The sequence below is a fragment of the Penaeus monodon genome, chromosome 3 (genome assembly GCF_015228065.2).
Source record: "Penaeus monodon isolate SGIC_2016 chromosome 3, NSTDA_Pmon_1, whole genome shotgun sequence".
Taxonomy (NCBI): domain Eukaryota; kingdom Metazoa; phylum Arthropoda; class Malacostraca; order Decapoda; family Penaeidae; genus Penaeus; species Penaeus monodon.
Window position 1 is genome coordinate 37,875,203 of NC_051388.1, and position 6,251 is coordinate 37,881,453.

Here is a 6,251-nt window from a genome sequence, read left to right on the forward strand (position 1 = left end):
TTTTTTTTTTTTTTTTTTCGGTATATTCATGTGTGAGCCGCCGTGGTCACATTATGATACTTATTTGTAGTTTCCATGTTGTGATGCTCTTGGAGTGAGTACGTGGTAGGGTCCCCAGTTCCTTTCCACGGTGAGTGCCGGTGTTACCTTTTAGGTAATCATTCTCTCTAATAGTGATAATAAGATGATGATAACAATAACAATGATAATAATGACAATAAAATGACCATCATGACCAAAGGAACAACAAGTAAACAGTCAAACATACAGACGAAAAATACACACCAATACAAATATGGTAACTCAGCTTTCGAGATAAAATCATGTTTCTCGAGATTCCCTTTGCAGCGCTGTAGATTTCTTTATCCCTTTCCTTACGTACCTGCTGTCTGTTTGTTCTCGCCTTCTATCTGAAGTGGTTTTCTTGCAGGGCATTTACTCAGGCATTGTAAGGTTACCTTTATTTGTACACATACACACACACAAATATGTATATACATACAACACAATAATATGTATATATAATAATATATATATATATATATATATATATATATATATATATATAAATATATATATATAAAATATATATATATATATATATATATATATATATATAAAATATATATATATAATATTTATTATTTATATGTATGCACACACACACACACACACACACACCACATACACACACACACCACATACAAACACACACCACATACAAACACACACCATATATTATATATATATATATAATATATATATATATATATATATATATATATATATATATATATATATGTATATGCGTGTGTGTGTGTGTGTGTGTGTGTGATATTACATATATATACATGTACACATAGGTATGTATGCATATGCGTGTGCGCGTGTATATGTGTGCATGTGCATGTACAAATACAGGTAACCTTACAATGCCTGCAGTAAATGCCCTCTTCATCCCTCCCGCCCTCCCTGCCCCCCCCCCCTCCCTCCACTGCTAAGCAACTCGGGAATTCACTTAACCAGCCAATGGTTTCCCTTCCACGCCTCCCCTCCCTCCCCTCAGTCCCCTCCCTCCCCTCAGTCCCCTCCCTACCCTTCTCGAATAAATGATGTGGAATATATGGTTATGTCTCTATAACATCTCTCTCCCCGTCTCACTCAATCTCTCTCTCTCTCTCTTTCTCTCTGTCTATCTCTCTCTCTGTCTCACTCAATCTCTCCCTCTCTCTCTTTCTCTCTCTTCTCTCTCTCTATCTGTCTTCTTCTCATCCTCATCTCATCATCTATCTCATTTCTATCCTTTGTCATTCTCTCTCTCTCTATTCTCTTCTCTCTCTCTCTCTCTCTCTCTCTCTCTCTCTCTCTCTCTCTCTCTCTCTCTCTCTCTTTCGCCCCATTTCCTCCTTCGGCCGTCCTCCCCTCTTTCTCTCCCCTCAATTCGCCCTAGTTTGTTTAATGAGCCGATTGATATGGGTTTCCGCGGGGGGGGGGGGGTAGAAGGGGAAAGAGAGAAAGTTATTGGAAGTTGAATTATTGAGTGAAGTTCTATGAGTTAGTTAAAATACAGGCGTTATGGCGGTGGAGGTGAGCGAGTTAGCGAGAAGAGTTAATCCTTCTGGTTATGAACAAGGAAGTTGTGTTGTATTGTTGTTTCATAAGGAGCGGGAAGGTCTAGTGAATCATTTGAAAGGAACTGAAATGATCTGAGCAATTATCGGGGAAATGTTGCTGGAAACTCTCTCTCTCTGTCTCTCTTTATCTGTTTCTGTCTTTATCTGTCTCCATTTGTCTGTCTGTCTGTCTGACTCTGTGCTTTACTCACTTGCCTTTTCCTACTTTAGTTTTTCATTTCCTTTATCACTATTATCAATTCTAATCACTATCGAGTCACATCATGGAATACCACATCTATGCAAATAAAACTTATCCACCTTCCTTGCCTACTTCCATATCATCTATCTATCTATGTATCTATCTATATATCTATATAAATCACTATCACGTTATATAACTACAGAATGATCCCAAAGCGGCCTCCTTGGTAATTTTGATCAGTTTTCTGAACGGACTGAGAACCTGAGGTAGAAAGCTTACAAACATAGAGGGGGACGGGGGGGGGGGGGAGCGAGGAGGAAAGGCATGAGGAAAAAGAGAAAAACGGGGAGGAAGAGGATGGGACAATTGGAGATGATGGAGGAGGAGGAAAAGAGGGAGTGAAGAAAACAAGAGAGGGAGGAAGAGTAAGAGAAGATGGAGTAGGGAAAGGAGAAAGAGGAATAACGGAAGAGGTGCAAGAAGAGGAGGAGGAGAAAGACGAGAAAGTGACGAGAGGGGGCGATTAGGACAGGGGGAGAACAGGAGGCGAAGGAGAAGGGGGAGGAGGGAGGAGAAGATAAAAGAGGCGAAAGGTAAAGAGGAAGAGGAGGAATAGGAGTAGGGTATAAAAGAAGAAGGTAGATGAGGATGATGGATGATAAGGAGGAGGAGAAGCAGAAGAAGGAAGAAGAGGAAGAAGAGGGGGAGAGTGAGAGGGGTAGGAGGAGGGGGAAGAGAAGGAAGAAGAAATTAAAATAAGTAAAAAAAAAAAAAAAAAATCACCGCCTGCTTTCATGATCACGTTTATCACTAACAACGCCACGGTTAAAAAGCAATTCTATCTTCACCCACATTGTCTCTTCGCACTGTTGGTCCTTTATGGTAACAATACTAACAACTGTATTGAGGGAATGACCTACTCCATCGGCATATTTTTCAGCTGATATATTTTCGCCAGTAATCGGTCTTTCATCTCCTTTCCTCATTCCCCTTTATTCCTCCGGTTTTTCTTTCATTATTCGTTTGGTCCCTTTTCTCCATCTCAGTCCTATTTCCACAGAGAGAGAGAGGGAAAGACAGAGAGAGAGAGAGGAGGGGAGGAGAGAGAGGAAGAGAGAGAAAGGAGAGAGGGAGGAAAAAGAGGAAAAGAGAAAAGAGAGAGAGAGAGAGAGGGAAAAAAGAGAGAGAAGAGAGGGAGAGGAGAGAAGAGGAAAAGAGAAAGAGAGAGAGAGAGAGAGAGAGGAGAGAGAGAGAGGAGAGAGGGGAAAGAGGGAGAGAGAAAAAGGGAAGAGAAGAGAGAAAGAAGAGAAGAGAGAGAGAGGGGAGAAGAGAGAGAGAGGGGGGGGGAGAGGAGGAGAGAGAGGGGAGAGGGAGAGAGAGAGAAGGGGAAAAAGGAGAGGGCGAGAGAGAGAGAGAGAGAGGAGAGAGGGGGAGAGAGAAGAGAGAAAAAGAGGAGAGAGGAACCCCCAACACCCATCCTTTTACCTTCCCTGACAATATTTCTTGAGCAGGAACAGGAAATGGTTATTCCGAGTATTGCAAAGGGGGGGGGGCCGAAGGCGGCCGTAACTGCTGCTGTAACGACTACGGTTCGTTACGGCTTGTTACAGCTGGTTACGGCCGCCGCACGTTGACGCTAGCATCATTAGGACGAATGAGAGAGGGAGAGAGAGGGAGGGGGGAAGGGAGAGAGAGAGAGAGAGAGAGAGAGATCAGGATAGAAGAAATGACCTGATCGGAGGCTAGGGTAAGGGAAAGAAAGAGAGAAGAGAGGAAAGGGAGACGGGGAGAGGAGGGAGAGGATAAAGGAGTGAAGGGGAGGGAGTGAGGGGAAGGGGGAGGGAGTGAGGGGAAAGGGGGAGGGAGTGAGGGGAAGGGGGGGAGGGAGTGAGGGGGGGGGTTGATTGGTGAGTCCTTCGCCTCGGGGAATATTCGGCCGGACTCTGGGAGGCGCCTCACGCTTTTCTTTTCCTTGGCGGTACATGGCACGTTTTCGGGACGTTTGGGAAGTGAAGGAATAGTTTCAAAAAAGAGTATATCCATACACCCCCACGCACATCATACAAGAAAATTAAAAATTTTTAAAATATATATAAATATTAAATACAGATTTTAACAACACACACCCCACAACCCCCCACACAACACACACACACAACCACACACACACACCACACAATAATTATATATATATAATATAATATATATATATATAATATATAATTAAAAATATAAATATATAATATAATATATAATATATTTTTAAAATATATATTATATTTTTGTGTGTTGTGTGTGGATGTGTGTGTGTGTGTTGGTTGTTAAAAAATTTTATAAAATAATATATAATAATATATATAAATTTTTAATTTTTATATTAATTATTATATTGTATATAATATAATATAATATATTATATATTAAAATTATAATATGTGGGTGTGTGTGTGTGTTGTGTGTGGTTGTTTGTGTGTGTGTGTGTGTGTGTGTGTGCGCGCGCGCACATATAATCATGTATGTATGTGGGTGTTCCTTTTGTGTATGAATTTGTGTACAGATTGAAAGTCAGGGTACGAGTATCTCTTTGCATGTCCCGGTGTCTTTCTCCCATGCATGTTTATATCTTTATCTACAGACCATTACTTTACGAGAGGTACCATCTGATGAACCTTATCATCCCCGACATCATTAATGTACGTAGACATTTCATCGCATCCGACAGTAATATAGATCAAATAAGTCGTAATTGCCCCATGCTGTTTTACCACGCTGACAAAGCGTAGTTGATTAGCAAACTTTATGTGAATGACGTGACATTGGGGTGGAAATGGCTTATCAATGCATTCAATTTGTTAAATGCAACCTATGAAGGGATATGGCTTTTGTGTTTATTATTGGGCTGTGTGAACAATATAAATCTTTTGGGTTTGGATTGTGTGTGTTTCTGTATGTGTGAGTATCTGGATGGGTTTTAGAAAGATAGTAGGTAGACACACACACACACACACACACACACACACACACACACAACACACACACACACAACACACACACACACACACATACACATACACATACACACACACACACACAAACACACACATACACATACACACACACACACATACATACACACACACACACACATACACATACACACTGGCATTGTGCGCACAGAAAAAATATAAAGAGATAATAACGTTTCCACGTATGTACATTATCAGAAGGAAAGGGAAAAGGAAAAAAACAAGATTCTTTAGAATATATCTATATTATTAACACTTCGTATTCATCAGAAAGCAATACGTAATACAGTTATTTTCTATTCATAATGAATATAGCTTCCATATCCCACAGCAGACTTGGCTCGTTTTTGTTGTTCTTTTTATTATTTCGAAGAAATGTTTGTTTTTGCTCCAAGTTATTAAGATTTAAACAAAAGCCTTCAAGGGGAAATGTTTTGTTTGAGGCTCTTAATTAATGTTTTATTACGTTCGTCTTAGTATTCATCTTCTTGTTTCTTTTAAACTCTTTGGCTATTCCTGCCTTTCTGTCTCTCTCTCTCTTTCGTTATTCATTTCTTTCTCCTCCATTCTCTCTCCTTCTCTTCTTACAACTCCCACCTTCTTTCCCTTTCCCTATCCTCCCTCCCATCCCTTCCTCCACTTCTCTTACCCTTTATCTCAATCTCTCTTTCATCTATTTAGCCTCCCCCCCCTCCCTTTTGTCTAGCTACAGCCATAAAGTAATCTCAGAAGATATCGCAAAGAAGCCTCTCGTATCTCCGACCGCCTTTGTGTTGTGGCAAATTGCTATAGACTTTATAACAGTTCATTGTGCGCCGTTGAAAGAGCTCGGAAACCCTCTAGCAAAAAGGATCCTATTGTGTGTATCTGACGTGATGATGTCATAGGTTCAAATTCTATTCTCTCGCTTCAAGTGCGGGGTTATGTATGTGAGTCCTCTTGACTCTGAATTAGCAGGTGAAAGAACAGTCGCGGATAACTTAAAAGGTTTTACTGTGAGAATTAAAGGATGTTTTTGAGTGTCTGGGTATGTAATGTATATGTTTGTGTGCGTGAATGTACGTGCAAATGTGTATGTGTATTTCCACCCACCTATCTAAGGGAAACAGGAAAAGTGGTTCCAACAGACTGACAGATGGCGAGAGGGAATCTCCAGCCTCCCCTCCCCCCTCCTCAACCCCCAACCCCCTTTCCCTCTTTTAACTAGCAGTTAGTGAACTGACACAAAGTCTCTAATGGCTTGGCTAAACGGCCATTTCAACGCCTTCAATGGCCAAGCTTCGGACAGCACTAGAAATAGAAAAAAGTAATGTTAAACTGTTATATTTTATAAATATATCATCAGCTTTCTCTCTCTTTCTCTCTCTCTCTCTCTGTCGTTCACTAAATTCAGAATAAGAGTATCTT